Source organism: Castor canadensis, chromosome 2, assembly GCF_047511655.1.
Source record: "Castor canadensis chromosome 2, mCasCan1.hap1v2, whole genome shotgun sequence".
NCBI classification, from domain to species: domain Eukaryota; kingdom Metazoa; phylum Chordata; class Mammalia; order Rodentia; family Castoridae; genus Castor; species Castor canadensis.
In genome coordinates, this window is record NC_133387.1 from 61,873,002 (window position 1) to 61,886,830 (window position 13,829).

The 13,829-nt window shown below is 37.4% G+C and overlaps 1 protein-coding gene across 2 annotated transcripts in view; it reads right to left on the reverse strand.

Moving 5' to 3' along the window:
• Nucleotides 1–13,829, reverse strand: part of Gnai1 (G protein subunit alpha i1) — a 91,530-nt gene that overhangs the window by 62,623 nt on the left and 15,078 nt on the right. Inside the window, exon 1 of one of the 2 annotated variants that reach the window (XM_074064887.1) lies at nucleotides 5,570–5,590. The exons of the other annotated variant lie outside the window; for it this stretch is intronic. The gene's annotated coding sequence lies outside the window, so the exon portion shown is untranslated. Of the gene's footprint in view, nucleotides 1–5,569; nucleotides 5,591–13,829 lie in introns of those variants that run through there. 2 annotated transcript variants of the gene reach the window in all.

Here is a 13,829-nt window from a genome sequence, read left to right on the forward strand (position 1 = left end):
CTCTTAAGGTTTATTTTCTTGATGCCTCTGCCTTGCTGTTTAGAAGCCAAATAAAGAAGCAGGTGGTACTCTAATGCTCTGAAATGTCACACAGCTATTATTAAGGCATTGGTCTTGCTTCTCCAATTACTGGTATCTTTATACAAAAACTCATCAAATGCAATCTAAAAACTCATGAGAAAAATAGAAAATGGACAAATGCCCCAAGTTAAAAGGGGAAGTGGGAATGGGATAAAGCCCAGAGTTAATTTTTGACAGCTTTGAAAAAAAAATTGTTAAAAGATACATTGTGAGTACTCAGAAAAGAAAGCTCTGGAAGTAGCACAGGATCACTAAAAAGGGCCAGTCTTGTTGACATAAGATTATTAGACAGAGAAGACATGGCTACATCTGAGACCTAGAGTAGCCTAATTTCGGCAAAGCTTTAGCTGTATGTCCCATATATTCTGTGCTCAATACAAGAACACAAAGCTAGACTCTACTAGACTCTACTCAGTCAGGTGAGTTTGTATCGGGTGGAACAACTTGAAAAGAATGCTGCTTAATCAAATAGCACTGACATATAGATGATGTGCTGCAGAATTTAGAATTTGTGAGTGCACGAAAAGACAGAGGGACTGTGATATATGAATAGCGATTACTCCCTGAAGTTTTAATTTATACTTCCCCCATGACCAATGATACTGGAGATCTTTCCATGAGCTCCCTTACCATCTATCTGTACATCCATTTTCTTTCTTTCTTTTTTTTTTTTTTTGGTGAAATTATATTTACATTTTTGCTTAATTTTCCAATTGTATTCTTTGATTTTTTTTTTTTTTTACTGCTCAGATTTTAGAATACTTACGTATTTTAGATTTCCTCCTCTGATCTAGCTTGTCTTCACATTCCTGAATTAGGATATTCCAGATATCAAAAGCTTTACAATTTAAGAGTCCTGCTATGGTATGGGGAAATGCCTTAAAAAAAAAGAAACTGGTTCATTCATACCATAGATACTACTCACCAGTAAAAGGAATAAACTGTTGATAGATACAACAACCTGGTTGAATCTCCAGAGAATTATGCTCAGTGAAAGATATTAACCCCTGATGCCAGCATATTGTGTGCTTCCATTTATACAAAATTCTTGAAATGACAAAGTTATAAAAGTGGAGAACTAATTGCCAGAAGTTAAGGAGGGAGGAAGGGAGGAGTGAAGTAAGCATTGCTCTAAGAGATAACTTAAGGGATCCTCGTGCTGATTACAACATTCTGGACTTCACTGCATCACTGTGAATGTACTGGTTGTGATCTTGGACTTCAGTTTTGCAATGTTAGCATTATGGGAAAACAAATAAAGGGTATATGAGATATGTCTATATTGTTAGTTTCCACTATGTGTGAATCTCCAATTAAGACAAATAAAAAGTGTAATATAAAAAAGTGAAAGGCAAAGAGAAAATGAACGTATCTCAAAACCCAGTAATATTAAACCAAAGCAAACTCTCTTCAAGTCTTAAAATTAATGTAAAATACAGAACTTATATTTAAAATGACCCAGTATCTAATACATGTTACTGTTTTGAGTAAAGTACTTACATAAGTGAACTTCAGTTGACCACAATTAGCATGCCAACAGTGAAGAGTTTGGTAAAGACAAAACAGGGTGACCAAGAACATGTTACTAAGAGGACATGCAGAGATCAAGCAAGGTGCAAGCACTAACATTATTCAGAACACAGCTGGGCTTTTCAATATGTAGGCCTGTCCACAGAAGGCCAAGAGGCTGCTTGGGTTTCTGGAGGTAATGTAGTAAAATTTGATTACAAGACTAAAATTATTTAAATAGAATTCTGAGGTGGTTCCAGGGCAAGGACCATTGAGTACTCCTAATACCTAAACCCTTTCAGATGCTGTAATAAAGGTAACTGGGCCAGGCATTGGTGGGTCACACCTATAATCCTAGCTACTCAGGAGGCAGAGATCAGGAAGCCAGCCTGGGGAAATAGTTCGCAAAATCCTACCTTGGAAAAAAACCCATCACAAAAAAAAGGGTTGGTGGAGTGGCTCAAGGTGTAGGCCCTGAGTTCAAGCTCCAGTACTGCAAAAAAAAAAAAAAAAAAAAAAAGTAACTGTTACTTATATTCCTAAAGGAAATAAATGTAAGTTCCAGAGAGATAAATGAAACCTAGATGTGTTACCCTCTTTTGGGAGGCCTCAGCAAGTCTTCTAAGCCTCTTTTGGTGCTGTAGTGAGTATTTGGCCACATTCCCTAAAACAAATACAGCTTTGCAAATTATTTTTTTAAAGCAAACATTTAATAAAGTAAAATATTGTAATAAAACCAGAAAAACACATACACCTCACACAATGCTGAGCAGAAACCTACACATACAACCTATACATATCCATGCTTCCTTCCCGTGTTTCTCTCCACAAAAAAAAAAAAATCACCTAAATTCTCTTCAATCTCTTCCCACATGGTGTCTTAATACCCACCTACCACACACAGCTGCACCAAATCCTAGGCCTAAAGAGGACCACTTATTAATTCTCTCAGCAAGTGCCTCCAACACCTCTCCCCCAACCTCCAAGAGCTCATCAAAGTATTCATTCAACCCAAGATTTCTTTCTAGGCTGGGAGATTCCTATTGCTATTGAAATGGCAGCTACAAGAGTAAAACTTTCTCTTTGAAAACATGAAACTGAAAAGAAACAGTGATTTTCCTTGAAGAGCTGGGGTAGTTCTTTTCCTGCTGTTTATATTACTCCTCACAAACAGCTGTGCTCCTTCAGTTTCAGAATCGAGAGATTTTCAGTATCTGTTTCCTCATCTATAAAGAGTGTAATACAGACTTCCTTTGTGAGTTGCCATAAGATTTTATAAAATACCTTAGATAAAGAACCAGGTAAACTCCCTGGCACATAAGCAGACTTCTTAGTCAGTCTGGGCCTCTGTTAACAGAATACCACAGACCAGGTGGCTAACACAACAGCAACTATTCTCACAGTTCTGGAGACTGGAAATCTAAGATCGATTGCCAGCGGGGCTGGGTTGTTGGTGAGGGCCTGCTTTCTGGTCACACATGGCTATGTTCTTGCTGCATCCTCTCATGGTGGAAAGAGTTCTCCTTCATCCCATCATGAGAACTCCATTTTATGACTTCATCCAAACTCACTCAGTTACCTCCCAAAGGCCCCACATCCAAATACCATCCTTTGTGGGTTAGGGCTTTCACAGGAGGGGGAGGGGTTCTTACCTCACTTATATTAATTAAATAATCTGATATTTACAGATCATTGTCTGGCAAACAGTAAGTAACATATGAGCACCTGTTAATAAGGAAAACAACTGAGCACAATTGTCATTTCAGTGACTTTCACTCAAGCAATACAACTCCACCATCCTGCAGGTGTAGGGATTATCTCAGCTTTCTGAATAAGAAGATGGACCAGCAATACCAAAACTCTGTACTCAAGTTCCTGTCAGTCAGGGCACTCTGGAGTAGGGAGCTTCTACTTTAAACACAAACCCATCCTTAAGCAACAATATCATTACAGATTAACGTATACTTAAATTTAATTTAACAAGAACCCAAAGAGCTTATACTGAAGATCCATAATGCACTTCTAAACATGTATGACATCTAAAGAAATTCTTTCTTGTTCTTACAAAGAGTGGAAAGTTTCCCTAGTATGCCCAGTGGTAAATAGTTGACATTCTTAAACTCAACTCCATATCAACCTCTTCTAACAGATTCTCTCTAATCATCATAGCCATACTCAATCATCTCAAATATTTCTCAAAACAACATGTGGTTGCTGATTTAAGACCCAGTGTCCTTCTCAACACAAACTAATCTCCACAAAGTATGTGTCTTCATAAGGTACTCACAGATGCTCACATACCTCTCAGCACTGTGAGACTCACGAGGTAGGAACAGGACAGCACTTGATAAAATGCAAAGTGGGGTCTACAGAGCTTCCTGGAACTGGATTCTTGGCACATTAATAAGAAAAATGCCCACAGATTTTCTGTGGATACCACACTACACAGTTAAATAAACTATGTACTATTTCTTTTTGAGGACTCACAATTCACATTAGCAAATTTGAGATTCAAAAGAGCACATTTTTAAGTTTAAACTTTCTTTAACTTAGCACCCCTGAGACAGAATTAACCAGAAAGCTACTTGATTTATGGAAACTCTGTGTTGTGCTGAAGACTGAGAGACAGTATACTATACAATATAAATGTTTACATTTGTTATCAGAATATTAAAAAAAAAAAAAAAACAGAGTTCTTACTGCCTTCCTTGGGAGATACTCAAATCGTTTTAACAAAATATTCTCCTCAATAAATAGATTTTCACACTGCTGTGAAGAATATAGTAGGCTTTATCAATTGAAGGAATTCTTCTTAAAAGTTACAGCTTTTTGAAAACATAACGTCTTTAATGTTTCTGCTTTTTAAAACAGATCACTATAAACACACTGGAAGAAAGTACACACACACATACACACACACACACTTGCACACATTTATTTCATTTGTGGGATAAGGTCTTGTTATATAGCCCAGGTTGGCCTCAAACTCCAGATCTTCCTGCCTCAGCCTCCCTACTTGCTGGGATTATAAGCATGTATCACCATGTGTGCTTTTACTGGGAAGTATTTTTAAATGGACATTACAAGTATTAATTTTTTTAAATGTAATGGAAATCTGTGAAAGCCACAAAGAGACTGGAAGCTGTCTGCTCAATTTCCAAATTCTGAATACATCCTTATTTATGTAAATGTCCCATCTAAATCACAAAGTTGAGCACAGCAGACCCTGTCTTACAGAATAATGGACTTTTTTTTTTAACACAGAAAAGTTCTTACAAAATTACTTGGTTCATTCATTCCACTTTTCATAGTACCCAAACTGCCATCCAGAGAATTCAGAGGCTTGGCTCTGTGGGATGTTGTTTTTTAATCTACACCCTGCTGACTGTTGCATTTTCACATAAGCAAACAGTTTTACTTCCCTCTCAGTTTTTAAGGGAAAAACATCTGCAGTTACTTAACTTAAAAGAGATACCTATAGGATACAAAGGTGAATTGTAGGGTGTTAGTATAACCGTTTGTCTTTTAAAAGAAGACAAGTCATATTCCCTGAGAGAGGCTTAAATAGTGGTGGGCAAGAGAGCTGTGCTTAGGCAAAGCTTTCTGAAACAAGGAGTGATATAACCACACACAGAGGATCCAGATGGTCCCAGACTAGACACATGTCAAACTGTCAATGACTCCTGTGAGACAAGTGTTTCCTGCCACCTTCATGCATAGGGGGACAAAGTCCCCAGACACTTAGAAAGGCGCCATCGTCACCCCACCAGATCAAGAACACTGAGATTCAAACTGAAGTCGGCCTGCTTGATACTAGAGTCTTTTAGCACAAAAATGTACAATGAAGAACGTCTACCTGGTGATAACCACAATTAAAGATTCTCATCATCCCTGAGAGAACAGACAGTATTTTAAGATGTTCGTATTTGGCTAGAAGAGGTAACAGTAAATAGAAATGTCTTGCTGGAGCTGTGCTTACCTAGGAATTCGGCCTTTCTAGACGTGTCAAGGGAGGGGACAGTGTCAAGCTACACAGTCTGGCTGAAAAGCAAAGGACTAGCCTCAGCGCTAAGGTGCAGAACATGGTGCTACCCAGCACAGCTCACCCTGACTCGGACTGGAATAAGACACAGGGTGCCACGATAAACAACCATGGAAAGCCACAAAGACCTGCTACAACAAAGCCTCTGTGGACTGAGTGAGCACGAGGCACTGGAGCTTGTGCCAGCAGCACAGTGTAGTCCAGGACAGTACTTCCAGCTTTACAGAGAACATCACAAGTGGCTTTGTGAGGCTATGAGGTAAATACAACACACACAAGCAGTCTCAGCTTTAGAAAACACTGCCACTGTGAACCACCGCAAGAGAGGAGGAAAATGAAGTCTGCATGGAAGCCAAGACTGCAACTGAACAATCCTCCCCAACAAGCCCACGATGGACTGGGAGGAATTCAAGAGAGGAATTTTCTAAGGCTAATGTGAGCAGCTTGATGTACACTGAGGAAAGAGTATTCTGCTATTCGCACTGCAATTTTCGATTCAAAGGCTAACTTTTGGGAAAGAATTCAACAAATACCTACAAACACTTAAATATTAGTATATCGATTAAGTGTACTAATAACTCACCATTATGAGTTCTGCAATTAACCAGTGAGGTATTTGGGGATATTAACAAACTAACTCTTAAGTTTATATGGAGAGGCAAAAGACCCGGGGAAGATGACATGATATTGAAAAAGAACAAAGTTGGAGGGTCAGGTTACTTGTCCTCAAGATTTACTAGACAGCTACTGTAACCAAGACAGCATGCTACTGGTCAGGAGAGAGACCAGAAGTATACTCACATACATACAGTCAACTGATCTTTGACAAAGGATCAAAGACAATGGAGAAAAGAGTTCTTTCAACAAACAGTGCTGGAGATATAAACGTGTAAAAAGTGAATTTAGACACAGACCTTACATATACCCTTCACAAAAAGTAACTCAAACTGGATCACAGAGGCTGGGCATAATGATACATCCCAGCTACTCTGAAGGCAAAAATAGGAAAAATTGCAGTGTGAGGCCAACCCAGGCAAAAAGTTAGCAACTCCATCTCAAAAACAAGCCAGGTATGATGGTACACACCTATAATCCCAGCTACTCAGAGGATGGGCAGGCCCAAGCACAAGTATAAAACTTTATCTGAAAAACATTCTAAAAGCAAAAGGACTGCGGCATGGCTCATGGCTCAAGTGACAAAGCACTAGCCTAGCAAGCATGAGGCCCTAAATTCAATCCTCAGTAACTGCAAAAAAAAAAAAAAATCATAAATCTATATGCCTACATGTAAAATGCAAAACCATAAAACTACAAAAACTCACAGAAAACCTAGATAATCTAGGATTTGGTGATGACTTTTCAGATCCAGCACCCAAGGCAGGATCCACAAAAGAAAGCTCTGATAAGCTGGACCTCATTAAAATTAAAAACTTCTGCTCTATGAAAGACACTGTAGAGAACGAAAAGACAAGCCTAGAAGAAACTGTTTGCGGAAAATATAGTAATAAAATATACATACTATGCAAAATCTGTTTTGCCAATTAAAAAAATAAAAGCTTAAAAACAAAATATACAAAGAACTTTTAAAACTCAAGATTTATTAAAAAAAAAAAACTAAAAACAGGCCAAAGACCTTCACAGACACTTCACCAAAGAAGACACACAGCATATGAAAAGATACTTCACACCACAGGTCAGGTAGGACATGCAAATGCAGACCAGGAGATCACACTCTACACCAATCAGAATGCCCCAAATCCCTCACCTGACAAATGCACCAAAGGCTGGTGAGGACAAGGAGCAAAGGAACTCCCATCCATCCTTTACTGGTGGGACTGTAAAATGAGACAGCCACTTTTGAAGACAGTATGACTGTTTCTTACTGTCATTTTCTTACCATGCAATACAGCATTTTCACTCCTTCTATCTGCCCAAAGATATGGAAAATGTATCCACACAGTACCTTGCACACAGCATGACTTGTAACTTCCAAAACCTGAAAGCAACCAAGATGTCCTTCGGCAGGTACATGAATAAACTGTGGTACACACGGATAACAGAGTATTAGTCAGCAAAAAAACAAATTGAGGTATCAAGACATAAAAACCACCAAGGTTTCTAAATGCATATTATGTGAACGAAGCCAATCTGAAAAGTCTACAATGCCAGATGTATGACATTCTGGAAAGGGAAAAGTTAAAACAAAATCAGTACTTTTCAGGGATTAGGTGGAAGGGAAGGAGGATAACAAGAGAAGCTCAGAGGAATTACATGGCAGTAGAACTTCTCTCTACAATTCTATCATGGTGTACAAATGTCGATATGCAGTTGCCCAAACCTACAGAATGGACGAGACCAAGAGTGAATCTAATGTAAACTATGGGCTTTGGATAATAACGATGTGTCAATGCAGATGTCATCCATTTATAAAATGTACCGTTCTGCTGGAGAATGCAGATAACATGCAAGTCTATGCACACATGAGCATGGGATGAAATGACAAATCTGTGTACTTCGGTATACAGACAGTGATGGTTCCATTTTAGTACTAAAAAGCCCTCCTGTAGAATAAGTAGACACATCACATACACTTAGGGGTTTGTTTCACTTTATAGAAGAATATCTTACTCACTGCTAGATCCACAGTATGAGAACCTTCTCTTTCCTTGTGTTCTTTCAGGTCTTCTAACAAGACACCTGGCACACGGTAAGTGCACAATACATGCTTGATGAATACAGACACAACAGTGTTTTAAGCTGGAACAAAGTGTTTGGGAAGATTATGCAAAGGAATATAGCATCCTGAGACAACTAAGGCCAGCCCCAGGAGCTCTCAGTTGTTCCTGTCACAAGGAAGAAAGACAGATTTGCCTGCTGATAGGAACGCTGGCTTCCTAATAGTCTGCTCAGTGACAAGAGTTTTTTTTTCCTTAAACATCTACCTGCATAACTCTGCTATCATTCCTCCTGGAATACCAGTGCTACTTAAAACTTCAAAACCTCAATTATAATAACTGATCTTTTATAATAAAGACACCAGCCTACTCAATTGACGTTGACACCTTAATAACTATGAGTAGAGTCTTGAAAACTAGACTATAAAATATATTTAAAGAAGGAATGCACACAGTTTTTGTTTAATCTTAATGGAATCATTTTTCAAAATCAATAAAAACAAAACCTTTAATAATCAAATTCTGGAATCATCACACACCAAAAAAAGTCATTTTTATGTGTTATAATTGTACTGTCTGGTAGAAACACAGAATTATAAATTATTTGAAATTGATACTATATCAAATAATTGTATTTAATTGCTTATGTGAGGAAAAATAACTCTGTGATTAAAATATCCAAAGAACCAAAATAATTCATGTGTTTGATTAATATCCACTCAGAATGTTTTGCCCTTGTTCATGTAAGGAGACTATACAAAGCATTAAATGTTTCCTTGTGCCAAGAAGAGTTCAATAATTCAAAACTTGCACAATTCCACATATTGAGTCAATAATTTTGAAAAACCTGTGCACTGTAGTTAGAAATACATTTGTAACATAAGCAGTACATTTTTAAGTGAGTTCAAATGCAGACTAAAAAGGAAGAATAACCAATGTATTTTTCCCGTAACAAGTAACAGGTATGGGTCCTGCAGCAGTCCATATTATTAAAGATGGAACTATGTTTTATAGAAAAATAACCTACTTTTAAAAATATTGTATCTGTAACCAAGTAAGTTGCAAATCTGTCTTTTACAATTATACCCCTTGCATACTTCTGGAACACAGCCCAGAAAGCTACTGCAGATCCCAAAGCTCCAGTTACAATAATCGAAACCTTGCTAAGCTCTTGCAACTTGGGAAAAATAATTTTCAAATGATATCTTATAGCTTTCTCTTCAATGTAAAATATTTTTATCATTTATTATAAAAGAAAAACCCCAAAAAGTGGTGCAATAATTCAGTTGTGTTATCTGTCAATCATGAACCTAAAAAGTTACTCTAGTGGAGAGTGTATCAATGATGGCAGCAACTTATTTATGTAAGAAACACCCAAATAAAAACTGGGATTTTGGAAGGCCCAGTAGCTTCAGACTGGAAATTAACATACGCACACAGTTGACAGATTCATGTTGTCAACAGTCCCTTCCACTCTTTCTAGAGCCAAACTCAAAAAACTTATAGAAGTGTAGGACTTTCTTTCTCAAGTTCCTGTGTACCAAGTTCAATCTCAGTTTTCACAGCTGCAGCAGTACAAAACTTACCAAATTCACCTAGATGCTTAAAAATACACTGTTGGGCTGGTGGAGTGACTTAAGTGGTAGAGCGCCTGCCTAGCAAGCATGAAGCCCTGAGTTCAAACCCCAGTACCACAAAAAATAAATAAATAAATAAAATAAAAATACACTGTTAACAAAAAACTTACAACCAGAGCTCAAGTAATCACAAGACACTGTAACCACAAAAATAACTAAAATAAAGTGTGCCATTATATTTTCTAAAATAAATCAATTCAGTAACTACAGTAAACTGGATACCTTTCTATTTCTAGGAGTAACTCTAAAGGAAAAAAATAATTGCCACAGAAAATAAGATCTAAGATTGGAAAAATTAGAAATCTAGTTTACATGCAAGGGGGAAAATATTATTTTCTGTTCACTAACTTTTCCCCTTTCTTCTTCTTGACCATGGCACAAAGGAGGCATCTCTTCTTGATGGCGTTTGGACAAAAGCATATAGGACCACGATTCAGAATGTTGAGGCCACTTGGAAATGACCCCTCAAAATAAACTGACTGGAAGCTCGCCTTGTTGTATTTACTATTTTAGTATTTTAGATGGAACAAGCATCCTATCTCAGCCATCTCTGACTTGTTTGTTAATAACCTCACTGAGTCTCTCCTACTGTATCACAAAAAATAAGAAGTAAAGAATACCCCCAACATATCTCTGGTTAACTCACAGAGCTAAAAATGGTTTTAATTTCAGTGTTCACACATACTTAAAAAGTTATTGGAAATTACAAGCATTAACTTCAGCATACTAATCTTTATTTTATTTATATTTTTATTCTTTTGAGGTACTGGAGTTTGAACTCAGGGCCTATACCTTGAGTCACTCCACCAGCCCTTTTTTGGGGGATGAGTTTTTTCAAGATAGGGTCTCATTAATTATTTTCCCAGGCTAGCTTCTAACCAAGATCTTCCTGATCTCTGCCTCCTGAGTAACTAGGATTACAGGCATGAGTTACCAGTCATTAGTATAAGCGCACCAGTTATTAGTACACCTGGCTGGCATACTAATTTTTAAGATACATCTTTTACAATGAAAACTTTAAGCCCGATGATATCAAAAGAAAGGGACAAGGGCTTTTGCTCAAGTGGCAGACTTCTTGCCTAACAAACCCGAGACCCTCAGTTCAATCCCCAATACAGAAAATATCAAAAGCTAAGATGCAAACTCAAAATGCACACTTTGATCCTTCTGTAAGACCATCTCACATATGACAAACTGGATTAATTTAATGTGTTCTCCTAAGGTCATACTCTTGCAGTGGCCAGCATGTCAATGACAGGGATACTTTTCCACCATGGTAGATTCTCACAAGTACTTTCATGACCCTGGTTAATTGGAAAGTCATTGATGTTAAAAAAAAAAAAAAAAAACTTTCTAAAATAAAACAGTCTACATTCTTTCTTCAGTAAATATAGGATATTAAGTATAATTAACTCTCTCTTCAAAGATTCAGGACATTTAATTGCCTCAGGATTTTTTTTAAGTAAATTTCACTTTTCATTTGAAATATTTCAGCCCTAGATATTGAAGACATAAAAGACTTGAATTTATACTAACTACACATTATATCCTGAAGTTGGTTTCTCCTACTCATTTCAAAAAACAGAACACACTATTTTAAGGTATATAAAAGATTTAGTTTCACCTTTAGAAATCTGATTAAAACACCTGATTAGGTATATCAGTTAATGTTGGTGTGACAAGTTATAGCTAATTTAGCTAATTTACCCTTTCAGCATATCATTGTTAATTTATTCAACAAACATTTACGTAGCATCTACTCCACTGGGTCCTATCTCCTTAACGGGGGAAAATGTTTTAATTTCACAGTTGCAAATGTCCGTATTAAATATTGTATGGTAAGGATATAAGCTTTTTTCAAATTCAAGTATAAGAAAGTACTAAGAGGAAGTATATCAAGGGGGTTAAGAAACAGAAATCAGACAAGAAGAAATATAAAACCCATCTAGGAGCTGTATGCCCTTGAGCAAATTACTTAACTGAAGTCTCAGTTTCCTGCTTTGTAACTTAAGAGTAATACCATCTTGCCTAGTTCTAAAAAACCGGAAGAAATGGAGACTGTGAAAATGAAATGAGAAGAGACAATGAAGAGAGAAGTACATAAATCTAAAACAGAAAAATCAACTCAAAATAAACATAAAGAACTTGTTTTTTTTGGTGGTGGTGTTAGGGGCACTAGAGTTGAACTCAGGACTTGGTTCCTGCAAGGCAGGCACTCTACTTCAGCCACACCTCCAGTCCATTTTGCTCTGGTTATGTTGAAGGTAGAGTTTCAAGAACTTTTTTGCCCAGGCTGGCTTCAAACTGCAGTCCTCCTAATCTCAGCTTCCCAAGTAGCTACAATTATAGGTGTGAGCCACTGGCATCTGGCTAGACCTTGCATTCTTGCTACTTCCTTTCAAGAGTTGAAGGATTAAGTAATTAACTTAAGTAGATCTTCATCTTTCGGTCTGAAGATCAGTGCCTTCCTGTACAAATTCAAATCCCACTCCCCAGAATTCATTATTCCCGTAAGTGGTGTTTCACTTTTTCTTCTTGAGGGAAGGATCCATGCTGGACGCATGCTTGGATCTACACAATGCATATTACAGCCCACAGCAGGCAATAGCTAATGTTTATTGAATCATCATCTGCACTTAGGCTATTTAAAGTTGAGTCCAGATGTGTTTTTCTCGTGTATAAAAGCAGGCAATTGGAGGAACACTAATGAGTCTATGACTCATGATATCATAGAAATGTCTCATTGAAGAATTTATTCTATTGAAGGTGGGAATGTTCCAAGAATGAGGGTTTTGTAATTAGAGAGAGAGAAGGGAGAACTGAAACACCTTCTGGCACTTGGTAGAAGGCATGCCAAATGCAAAAGCGGTCTCTTATTGACTGATACCACGTCCAGCACAGAGCAAGTGATGTGAATGGGAACTTAACTAGTTTGTTGCCTTGTGTACAATTATGTGGCTTTGTGGTTTCTTAAGACTGAGAAAGATAATTTTTATGACAAGGTACATGTGTGCATAATTAAATTCATTTAAGTGGTATTGAAACACATTTCAATCACTATTAGGCACACATAAGAATTATTTTATTAGTGACCCAGTATTCAATTTTGAGGAAAAAAGTCTCAAACTCTACCCATGCACACAGATAGATAGGGCTGAAAACAGATAAGGGTAGAATGCATTCCTAGGAAGAAGAAGAGCAAGAGTATGAAGACCGGAACCCATGGGAAAGCTGAGAGTGGCAGTCTTGGGGAATACGAAAGGACAGGGAGGAAGCCAAACCACAGAGACTCTTGAATACCATGCTAATGAACAGGGTGGCAATCTGTAAATAACTGGAAGCACAGAAGATTTCTGACAGTTACTTATTAGATCAAAGCTGTCACTAGGGAGGCTTATATAGACTGAAGGGCAGAAAGTATGTCAGCAGGAAGACCAGGTAGGAGGATATTACAACAGACCAACTTACTTGAAGAAGGAAAAAAGAGGCTCATGCACAATGCAATGCAAATGCAGAATAAACAAAGTTAGGAAATCACAGGATGTGAGAGCACAGGAAAAGATGACAAAACTGACATGAACTGGCCCACAGTAACAAAATCTCTGCTTAAGTATAAAACATTTTTGTCATATCTAGAAAATAAGATGATAAACATCTGGGCTCCCAGCACTCTCTTAGAATTAAAACATTCCAACACCCTGAATGCCTCCTGTGATCTTCCTATGAACATAAGCCATTTCAAACAGGTCAAAACTCTTAACCCAATAACTTAATGCAATAACCAGGAGCACAGGCAATGACATATGCACAAAATATAATCATCACAATACAATATATAACTATAAAACTGGAAGAGCTCAATTTTCAACGTAAGTGTTACTAAGT